This window comes from Haliotis rubra, unplaced genomic scaffold, assembly GCF_003918875.1.
Source record: "Haliotis rubra isolate DU_JTF1 unplaced genomic scaffold, ASM391887v1 Scf395, whole genome shotgun sequence".
Lineage (NCBI taxonomy): Eukaryota > Metazoa > Mollusca > Gastropoda > Lepetellida > Haliotidae > Haliotis > Haliotis rubra.
The window spans coordinates 687,825-700,161 of NW_025767074.1; the positions used below are offsets into that span (position 1 = coordinate 687,825).

Here is a 12,337-nt window from a genome sequence, read left to right on the forward strand (position 1 = left end):
CTGATCGAACATTGCACCGAGACACACTGTTGTTCCGTTTAATCAAATGTCTGAACAGAGTTCAACATAGCACAGTTTTACCAAACTTTAATACTTTTAAACAAATTAACCTGGTACTAAGATGATGCCACTCGATTTACGTTTCTTCGTAGGTAATCATTTTAAGCATTCACGTAATTGACAAAAATACGATCACATAATGTGTTTTGATTCAGTTATGGTATAATTATCCAATCATACAATGTGCTTGGATGCATACCCCAGCTACTTCACACAATAGTTTAGTGTGGTTGGATGCAAACCTCAGTTACTTCACACAAAAGTCCAAGGTGCTTGGATGCATCCAATTCACACAGAGATCCAATGTGCTTGGACGCAAGCCTCAGTTACTTCACACAAAAGTCCAAGGTGCTTGGATACACCCAATTCACACAGAGATCCAATGTGCTTGGATGCGAGCCTCAGTTACTTCACACAAAAGTCCAAGGTGCTTGGATGCACCCAATTCACACAGAGATCCAATGTGCTTGGATGCAAACCTCAGTTACTTCACACAAAAGTCCAAGGTGCTTGGATGCACCAAATGCAAACAGAGATCCAATGTGCTTGGATGCAAACCTCAGTTACTTCACACAAAAGTCCAAGGTGCTTGGATGCACCAAATTCACACAGAGATCCAATGTGCTCGGATGCAAACCTCAGTTATTTCACACAACAGTTTAGTGTGGTTGGATGCAAACCTCAGTTACTTCACACAAATGTGTAATGTGCTTGGATGCATATCTCAATTACTTCACTATGTGGTCGAAAGGATACCTCAGTTATATCACACACTGTGGTATGATATCTATATAATACATTTCCCCTGTGTACGTTTAAATGAATGTATCAGAAAAAGTGAAATTGGATTTACAATGCTTTTAACACTATTGTAGCTACATCAGGCAGAGATCACCAGCTCTGTGATAGGACAAATGATGCATAACTATGAACGAAAGAAACTGAAATGAATATTAAATGATATTTTTTTGCGAGATGCTGTACAAAAGTGTATTGCTGCAATCGAGGTTCATATCATTTAAAAATACCCTGTGTGGCATTTGTCTGGTAATGCAAACCGATCTCCTGATAAATGTTTGATGTGCTGACGCCATACGTATGTGATATTCGTTCTACCGGTTACCGGGTAGGTGAAGGCGTTGTTCTTCGCCTGCCGCAGGAGGAGGGTTACTCGGTAGTATCCCCGACGTTGTATTACCATTAATCTACTTGGAGAGTTTACAATTACGTGGACCGTGGACTACATTTAAACGTGAGTATTTTATATCACATACTTGTATACGTAAAACAATGACCTTTAGGTAGAATACTAAAGATTGCTCCGTGGCGGCAGAGTGGTGTTTAGGTACTTAGCCTGAAACGTCATAGTTGAAGAAATAGTACAATGATAAGAATTGGTGCTTAGTTCAAAAAAGGGTGTGAAACACAGATTGACATGTGACGAATACAGGGTTATTGTACAGCAAACAATGAAATACAGCTGAGAGCAGCTGGTTTGTTGCATGTATACAAAACTTAGAGTACATTGTATGTGTTCTGACAAGAGGGACGCGTTAGTCGTTGCTTTTCGGAAAGGCTTTGCCTTGAGAACCAAGTCTTTGAGACGGTCTGGTTTTGCATATTTGCGTTCACTGCGCAGTTTTAGCTACCGAAACAGGTTTAACGCCATATTTTATGTCAATCGATTGTCGACATGAAGAGCCGAAACCAGTAATCATGAATCGAAAATGGAATTGTATTTAGAGCCTTTTCTTTCAAAAGAAAAAGCGAAATAGGTTCGTTTTACGACATGTTCTTTTTTGTCGTTTGTGGCACTGCATCAGTAGAACCAGGTTTCTGTATCGAAGACGTCACTACATTATAACCTGTCACGTGACACTATTGTATGAAAATAGAAGATGGAAACATGTAAAATTAATAAAATTAATGCATAATGCGTATCTCTCTCTCTCACTCTTTCTCTTCCTCTCTCTCTCTCAAACACACACACACACACACACTATCCCTTTGTGTGTATAGCTGGAATATTGCTGAGTAAGGCGTAAAACTAAACTCACTCACTCATATCAGTTGATTGATGTCAATCACAGCGTGTGAATGTCTGAGAACATATACTCGTGGAGATTGATTCGACCATTGCCGGCATACATACTGGAAGGATAACTGATTTGTATTCACGTTTAGAACTGTAAGACCTAGCGAAAGGGAATATTTATGGCACCAAAAGAAAACCGATTGTGGTTTACCAATATACATTATCATCATAAATATTTTAATGCGGCCGTTTAACCTTTCTCGACTGTGCTGAGCCTTTATTTATGAAATAATGTCTCAGGAATAATCTTCCAATGAAACCCTGTTCTTCACGGCTTTAGAGGGACCGTTGATACACGAATGGGTATTATATCATTGCGACTATCCCTTTGTAATAGTGAGTGAGTTTAGTTTTACGCCGCTTTTAGCAATATTCCAGCAATATCACGGCGGGGGACACCAGAAAGGGGCTTCACATATTGTACCCATGTGGGGAATCGAACCCGGGTCTTCAGCGTGACGATCGAACGCTTTAAGCACTAGGATATACCCAGGGATGCCGTGCTATCCTTTACACACGTTTTACGCTGTTCCGACTATCCCTTTATGCACTTAAAGAAATTACACCCTTTCGACTATCCTTATATACTCAGAGGGATATTAAACTATCCCTTTATGCACCTAAAGATATTACACCCTTTCGACTATCCCTTTAAGCCCGTAATAATAATTTAATTAGACCGTTCCGACTATCCCTTTAAGCTCATAAAGCAATTACACCATTCCGACTATCCCTTTTGGCACGGAAGGATATTACATCCTTTCGACTATCCCTTTACATACGAATACTATACATAAGACTATCAATTTATTCACATACTGAAATACCACCTTCCGACTATCCTTTATACCCATATGGATAAGACTATCCTTTTATATTCATGAAGACAATACACCGTGACAACTCTTTATACATGGGATTAGTATACTGAAAGACAATCTCTTTACACAAAAAGTTATATTACATCATTCTAACTATCATTTCATACTCACCATTTCACTGCATATAAAACAATGGCAATTTACATAAAGGATTTAACATAATTAGCCTTATATACTTATGGAAACGAATAAGGGAACACATGAAAGTACAAGTGTTCCTTTATTTATTTCCAGAATTTCACCCACAGTGCAATACATACCTTGTGAAGAAACCTGGCAAAGAATAAAGGAACACTTGTACTTGCATGTGTTCCCTTATTCATTTCCTTGAGTATATATGTGCGTAGAACAATTATCCGAAACATCGTTAAATTGTCTGTACATTCTGTCCCGTTTCCATGGTAATCCAATATATTTGTAGAAGATAAACGTGATGCGTTTGCTTATTTTGGAGTGTTATTTACATTTGAGGTGTTATATATCACTTGAAACTGACGTAAAATATTTGCTTTAAAAGTTATAGGAAATTGTTCGCAGGACGCTCAAACAGATGTGACACAAAATCGACATTTGAAATGTTATGACGTCATGATGTAAAACTTGCATGATTCCATGGAAACTGTCTGTGCCAGATAAGAATAAAGAGGAGAAAAGCTCTTAAGCTGAATATTGATCGAATTCATTCATAACTTATTCCATGCTAATTATGAGGTGAAATTGGGTTTTACGTCGTGCTAGACAATATTTCGCTCATATGACGACGTGCATGCGTGTGTATGTGTATGTGCGGCTGCTTGTAGTAGCCCAGACTTAAGCTGGTTTTATAGTGCTAGCCTACTGAGATACCATGCCGCAGTGAAGCATGAATACCCCACTCAGACACATTATACTGACTCCGAGCCGACCAGTCCTTGTTGTACCCATTAATGCTGAGCGCCAGGCAGGGACCAACAAGTACCATATTTTAACGTCTTTTGGTATGACGCGGTCGGGGTCGGGGATCGAACATTCCGCTCTCCGGGCGGACGCTCTAACCACTACACCACGGAGGCGGTCTGCTAAGTATGAGAAAAGGGTCACCATGAACTTACCAAGTGAACAAAATGTCCGGATTTTAAGAACCATTTGACTGGTACAGGTTTCAGCTCGTACTCTGTCCGGTTTCCAATTCATGGCCAAAACTTAAACGCAAACAGGAGTAATATGTCATCCTGATTATATGAACACGCTTTTAATCACTAGAAATCTCTGGGGACACCGGGTGTTCGTGAAATGGTGTCCTGTTTAGCTAATTATCTATGCTAGTAAACTGCAACATCCAACCTTTCTACCAAATGTAGCGGAGCGTATTTGACTCCTATTCCAACGTTCAAACTGGTAGATGCTTTCCTGACAATATGTGTTTTGCATACTATTCCCCGTTAAGCTGCTCTTGTTGATTTTCACGTTTGTAGCGTATGTTGAATACTTGTTTTATGGTGAGTAATTGTTATATTGTGTCCCGTGAACTGATTTAAGGAGCATTGTATTCCGATCAGCCAGCTAAAGGGCGCTGTTTGATTGGCATTGGGTCGCAAGTTACATATTGGTCTCCTGTTATAATATTGGAAGATCATTCTGTTTCATGTAGGACTGAGTTATTGTTTGGTTGTTTATGCTATATAACTGAGTTAGGACGATACAATGATACAAGAATACAAGGATACAACGTTAAGGCACTCGGAACACGCTGACACGTGTCTGATCACCCGATCCAATACGTCGTCTCTTCTGACCATGGGTTGAGTGAGTGAGTGAGTTTAGTTTTACGCCGTTTTGAGCTATATTCCAGCAATATCACGGCTGGGAAAACCAGAAATTAGCTTCACACATTCTACCCATGTGGGGAATCGAACCCGGGTCCTCGGCGTGACGAGCCAACACTTTAACTACTAGGCTACCCCACCATCCCAGCATAGGTTGAAGGTCACTTGTTCCAAAACGGAATCCTTGGGAAGGGAATGATATAGGGGAATTATTTTACGGCCAAAAGAGCTGCATATCTCGATACATTTGAACGTAACCTATAATCAGCAATGTGTTAAAAGCATGTGCTGTTTCTACAGTATTAAAGTTTCATCAATACTGTGTCTTCAATGGGACCTCATTGGCCTGATTAGCCTCAAAACCTGATTAAAATCGACACAACCTCAGTTGAGACAGGCGGAGTTTTAAACACGAAAGCACTATTCAAAATTGTAAGCGATACAGGGATATCGGGTTGCTGCATTACACACTTCAGTAAGGAAGTAATTGTGTGTGATATCGAACGGCGGGGTAAGATTAATCGTGTGTGTGTGTGTGTTGGGTGTTGGGGAATAAAATATGTTATGTATTGTAACATGAACTTTTATAATATCCCAAAAGTGAGTGCCTGAGATAAGTTTTACCCCGCACACAGCAATATTCCAGCAATATGGCGGCGGTCTATAAATATTCGAGTCTGGACCAGACAATCCAGTGATCAACAGCATGAGCATCGATCTACGCAATTGGAATAGGATGACATGTGTGAACCAAGTCAGCGAGTCTGACCACCCGATCCCGTTGTTCGCCTCTTACGACAAGCATGGGTTGCTGAAGATCAATTCTATCCCGGATCTTCACGGGCGCATAATATCCAAAATGATTTAGTCGCTTAGAGGTCTTGGGAATGCTGGGGGATACTGATCAAAAACAAATGTCTTAAAAAGATAGGAGGTCCGCAAGCTTTGGAACAGTCTTAAGACATTTATCATCACCACCACCATAACAAATGACCGGTATCTTACCAGGAAATAATGCTGGGCTTGCCAGTTGAAGAATTGTCTGTGTACACTATTTGCATAAATAACGTTAACTGAGAATTTACATATTTACCGGACGGTAATGAAAATCTGAGGCTAGCTAATAACGTTTCTGCTTTAAATTCTTTGAAATAAGTATAATCAATTAATATCATTAAAACGTATTCCTTCCTTTGACAGTTTTATGTATGGATATGGCTTTTAGTCAAGACGCTGCTGGTGGTTGTGTATGTTAATCTCATCGTTAAGGATGGTGTGTTTGTGATGGGCGTCTGAGGTACGACAGCAGGCGCCACACAACTTTCTGCGAATATTTGATAATTATCATCACTAAGCGATGCTGGTTCAGGAACATGTGTTTATAAAAAGCTAAAATCTTACAACCGAATCTTTTAACAGATGTGTTTTATAGAAAAGATATTGTCGCTATTATTTACATGAGATAATCACTCGAGTTCAAAACCGGTATCGTCATTTGAAGCTGATAGCTCACTACTCACAACACGATATAATTGGGTAACTTTGATTTAACACTTTTAGCATAAATACATTAATTTCACGACAAAAATGCCTCAACATAAATCCACGCCTTTTACCAGTGAGAGAATCAAACCCGGACAATAGTAACAACGATCAAACTTTACCTACTGTGCTAGCTCATTAGACACTGGGCGTAGTGCTATAATACAGTTAACACATATTACAATGGAATCTCTGCAATCTTCCACACAATCGGAAATAATTACTATCAACAATGACGTTCACCACGCATCCCTCTCCAGGCAAAGACTAAAGTGGGCATCTGTTTAATTACATTTCATATGATCTGTTTTGATCCTTTAGAACACAAATTAACCCACTTCCACGAAGTATCGATTGATGTAGGACTTAAGAAGTACAGAAAGGATATGAATCCACTTTCAGGCATGTCATCTGTTACAGACAGTTTTTACCAAAGAAAAAGGGTTTGTCAAGAACTACTGACAACATCTAGGGAAGACTAGGGATGTAGTTTTATTATTAATACTATTTCTCTGTTATTTTATTAACTGCTGTAGTGTTTTACATCATCCGTCTAGTGTCCTGTCAAGGATTTAATATTGCAGTTTTTTATACATGGTTGTCCCTCTGGTTAGAGATTTGTGTCAGCGGTGTGACAAACATTTCAGCTGTTGCTTGTTATGGGATAGAAGCAAACGCCAGTCCGAGCTCAGCCGTGGTTGATTGTATTCAAGCTTCCAATCAAGCCAAGACGCCTTCTCGAAAGCATACTCCCCACCCACTGTGCTTACTTGGCCCTACATCGTTGCAGGCGACGATCTAACATATATCTCCCTATTTGCTCTTTTCCACGCCTAATGGAACAATGTTGGTTCTTTGTTCTGGTGCAAGAAACGGCGAGAAAAAAGAAAACCTTTTCATTATTTTCTGCAGACAATAGTTAAATGGCTTCTTCTGCGGTACTGGAAGACAAATGCCCCAAGAAGGTGGCGTGGAGACAGCGTGTGTGATTCTCCTTAGACCCTAGGATATAGAGATGAGATCAAAGTCGGCGAGTCAAGTGATGATGACAAACACGATGGTGTTACGATATTTACATATTTAAATCACCAGAGGCAGCTGAATGAAAACTGTCCGGCGCGAGCGGATAACGACTGATAGCTAGGTGCTAGTGTCGCTCAAGTCGTTTTATTCAGACCAGTCACTGATTAGCAGGCTAATGGTGTTTTTCATGGAACCACGTTCCCTCCAAGGGATCTCTACATATTCATCATTTCAATAGCTGTTTGTTTCTAGTCTCGTATTAGGAACAGATGTTCATACGTCGGCGAAACGTCTTATAATTCGATGTACAAAACGAAAGTTAAGTTCGGTGTTCAGTTCTGGATGTTTTCATCCTTGAAATGTCTACCGCTGAATTATTTAATAGTTGAGCTATTTATAAAGGAAATATTGCAGTCGCGTGTGGTTTTATTGAATGGGTAGATTTGAATCGGTTAAGTTATGAAGTATAGTGGGCTTTTCGAACAACCAGGTGAAAGGTAAATGTTTCGCTTGCCAGCCATATTAATATTGAGTATTACTGACTGACTGAGTTTGGTTTTACGCCGCTTTTAACAATATTCCAGCAATATCACGGCGGGGGACACCAGAAATGGGTTACACTCATTGTTCCCATATGGGGCTTCGAACCCAGGTCTTCGGCGTGACGAGCCAACGCTTAAACCACTAGGCTACCCCACCGCCCCTATTGAGTATTAAGTCGGGGTAGTAAGGAGAGGGCTTTCTTAGACTAGCCGTGATGATCCAGGTTAGAGTTAGTCTTCAGTATCCCACGTTTGTTGTAAGAGGCGATTCGCTGACCTGGTTCAAACATGTCATCGTATCCTGATTGCGTAAATCCATGCTCATGATATCACTCACTGAATTGTCTGGTCCAGATTCGATCATTAACAGTCTGAAAATTGCTCAGTGTGGCGTTAAACAACAAGCAAACACATCTTGTCGGAGACAGAATAGTTTTTCGGTAACTCCTTCAATACAAATATATGAGCTCTTACCACCGTCTAATGTTTATTAACATCAAGAGGACGAAAGCTCGTTTTTCAAACTTGAAAGACACATTTGTTTCAATATGACCTGTCTTAAAATACATATTAGGACAAGAATGTGCTGTTGGGTAAATATTACTGAAGGGACTATAATAACTGTTTGTATCACCGGGTTTATCTTAACCTCGACCTAGTTGTAGTATTGTGATATATTGATGACTCGTCGATCTCAAATTAAGAGCGAGGTGTGTGCAGAAATCGAACCAGGGAAAGGAGGCGTATTGACAGATCGAGATGTGTTTTGTAATGAATATCAGTGACATGCCGCCAATATCAACATTCACATTGCTAAGTAAATGTATACGCCTTCTCGGCTCACCAAGAGCCGCGGTCTCATGTAGCGGATGTTTATATGTTAAGTATTAAACAGATATTCCAATAAAATGTCACAGGGATTGGTGTAATGTCAGCCATGAAATCGATTGTCGACATTTAAAGAGTAACATACACTCTCACGACTGATATTGTTTCCGGTATCGACAGTTCAGGTCTGCTGGATTAGCTCTTCTTGCTAAATGTGTATCGACGTCGGGTCGGGGTTATATGAATTACTCATATTCGTGGTCGTGTGAAGTGAAGACAGGTCACAAACAGGCAAACGTGGCGGCGGAGAGTAGGTGGATGGGTTCCTATGTTCGTCAGCTTGATTCCTGAGTGTTTCTTGGGCATTGGTCCTACTTCACTGTATAGTTACGTGTTCTATCAAAGGCAAGAGTATTTGTTCGAAAGACACCCATCGAACCTACAGGGGTACCCGTTAGGAAGAGAATTATAACAGTAAACCTCCTAGCGCCGCGTATGTTACATAGGTTGTACTCGCTACTATCAGCTGGAAATGAGTGAGTGAGTTTAGTTTCTAGCCGCTGTTAGCAATATTTCAGCAATATCACAGCGACACGAGAAATAGGCTTCACGGTTCGGGGTAGCCTAGAGGTTAAAGTGTTCGCTCGTCACACCAGGGTTCGATTCTCCAATATATTACAATATAACGATTACAACATTTGCTGGAATATTGTTAGAAGCAGCGTAAAACCATAGTTACTCACTCACTCTATAGATATACTGTTGTGCTCCCGGGGATCTCTGAAGGAGTTAGTTAGTTGCGATCTTTCGATTGGACATGACACTGACTAGATGCTGATATCAATTGTTGTAACGTTTGCATTGGTGGCACAACTGTACCAAACTCAATAGCTATATTGAAATGCTGACGTAAATTTAAAATGGAATTTAAGAACAAAAATATGTTTGTTTGCAGGCAGACATTTGAACTAATCTTGAACTAATCAGGTTACACACAAGCAGTCACACAAGTAATTTCAAAACATTTTTATATTCATTTTATATCTCATTTGTTCGCTATTGTATTTGCTGTTTTCTGAGGGAGCCTCCTTCGGGCTTGAGAAATGACCGAATACAATGGGGCTGATGACACCGGTAATATGCGACGAATGCCTAACTCTCCCAATTATGCTTCGACAATTTCCCCAACATGTACATTGTTGTATATAATTTTTATTTAAAAAGTGGATTAATAGATTCCGAGGCGCCAGTTGTGTATCTTTTTTATTTCCGACGCGTTTGAAGTAACCGCTCAAGCTATGTTCCATGCGCAGGGGGAAATGTGTATTAAATGGTATAATTTTAAATCACGAAAATTATCAAAATATTTGTTGTACACTCTTCTTAAAGGAATTACTAAAACAATCCTTTCATGTTCGAATTTGATCCATTTTTTGTCGCAATGAAAGACATTACGCATTGCTCTGTGTATTATAACACGACGAGAAAAAGGATTTATCGTTGATAGGTCTAATAAACCAATACTTGAATCACGCGGCTAATATTCCCAAATATAATTTGGTTTATTTCTGTCGAAATGCATTCCGTATATCAAATGACACGACGCTTATTTGGTTGGAAGATTTATCACTTTATTATAATATGTTTTCGTCATAAGCTTACTACCAGGAGTTCTATTACGTGGTTTGGGATAGACTCGTGGTGCTCACTGATACAAGACGGCAATTGCTGCATCAGTGAGACGTGTGATTGGTACGGGCTGGCTTCCCTGCAATCTATCATAATGATCGTCCAAAGGAACTATATAGTTGTGACAACGGTAATAAAGAGACACGCTGGGTGATTTGATACACGATCACCTCATTCAAATATAACACGTCTCGTTCTCAGGAAAAATAATATTTGGACAGCAGCTTTCTAGAAAAAAATACGCCAAAACCTTTTCATAATCATTGGAATATCTGCCATAATCGTTGCGATTCCGTCTAAATCTTTACTAAAAAACAAAAGTCCTTCTGCGTTTATGAAACATTTCTGTAAATTGCAGAATTCATTGTAGGATTCCATATCGTGGGAATGGGTTTTCGAATTACTATCAAACAACGTTCTCGCCATTTCCTCGTGCTTAAGCGTTGCTTGTGAGTTCCATTACGAGGACAATTCACATAAGTCTTAAACAATGATATAATTTTCCATGTTTCTATTAAAATCATTGTGTTTTAAGTACTTTATCTTTAAGGTTGGAAATATTTAAGTTTTTGTTTGCTTTGTCCATAGTTATGCATTCTGTAAAATGTCATTTCTTGAATTTCCTATCCCTCTTTACGCATAATTTTATATGAGCGATGTAGATACGAATCTAATATTAATCAGATCAGGGAACCTGAGAAGTCTTATTAATATTCCAAAGTCTGAGTCATATCCATCATAGTTCAAATGAAAACACGCGTGAAGATCCGGGTTAGAATTCATCTTCAGTAACCCATGCTTGTCGTACAGGCGACTAACGGGATCGGGTGGTCAGGCTCGCTGACTTGGTGGACACATGTCACCGTATCCCAGTTGCGTAGATCGATGTCCATGCTGTTGATCACTGGATTGTCTGGTCCAGACAAGATTATTTACAGGCCATAAAGCTGGAATATCACTTCCTCAACTGAAAACTCGGGGCGGTGGGGTAGTCTAAGTGTTAAAGCCTTCGCTCGTCACGCCGAAGACCCGGGTTCGATTCACCAAGGGGCGCATTGTGTGAAACCCATTTCTGGTGTGCCCCATCGTGATATCGCTGGAATATTGCTAAAACGACGTCAAACCATGCTCAATCACTCACTCACTTGACTCGGTATATTGCCTTCACACGTCCTTCTGAACATCTGACAACGTAAAAATTGTGAACAATTAAATAAACATGGACGTATCTGACCTGAGTATCTAGGACTTCCTCCGTGGCCAAATTGACAGTGCGCCTTCCCGAAGAGTTAAAGGTCCTCTGTTCGATCCGATGCCCTATAAATCTTTGAACTGATTTTTCGTCAGCATTCAGGATTGAAAAAGAGACAGGTTGGCTCGGAGACAGCATCTGTGTGGTAATATTAATGCAATATTAATTTGATCTTTAAACTATATCAATATAAACATGGATATTGATCTTTGAGTAATTAACCCTTATCCCACCAAGCTTTCGTCATATCCATTACATGTACCTCCAAGTGGGCCTGTGAGGCCCGGTCACCCCCTTTTGATTTATATCAAAGGACCTGACAGGATATTACGTTCTTCTTCACCATTAGAACAGTCACTGCTGTCACTAACACTTTCTTCAAAGGGAGGTTCGAACTCAGAATCTGATCCACTGTCAGAAGGTATCAGCACCACTGCCATCATCATCTGCAGCAGCAGGATGGAGCAAAACATCGCGAAAATTGCTTCTCAAACTTCCTTAAGTGGCATTTAGAAGCTGGTTTGATGAAGAGGAACACTTTTTATGGACAGACAACGTCCTTGTTGCAGTGGATGCGACGTTATTACATCCCAATAGGTTACGATCAACTAATCAAGCCT

At 40.0% G+C, this 12,337-nt stretch overlaps 1 protein-coding gene across 1 annotated transcript in view; it reads left to right on the top strand.

The window, feature by feature from the left end:
* Positions 1 to 1,201: 1,201 nt before the first annotated feature.
* Positions 1,202 to 12,337, top strand: part of LOC124286904 — a 54,410-nt gene continuing 43,274 nt past the window's right edge. Inside the window, exon 1 of the mRNA XM_046723343.1 lies at positions 1,202 to 1,312. The gene's annotated coding sequence lies outside the window, so the exon portion shown is untranslated. The remainder of the gene's footprint in view (positions 1,313 to 12,337) is intronic.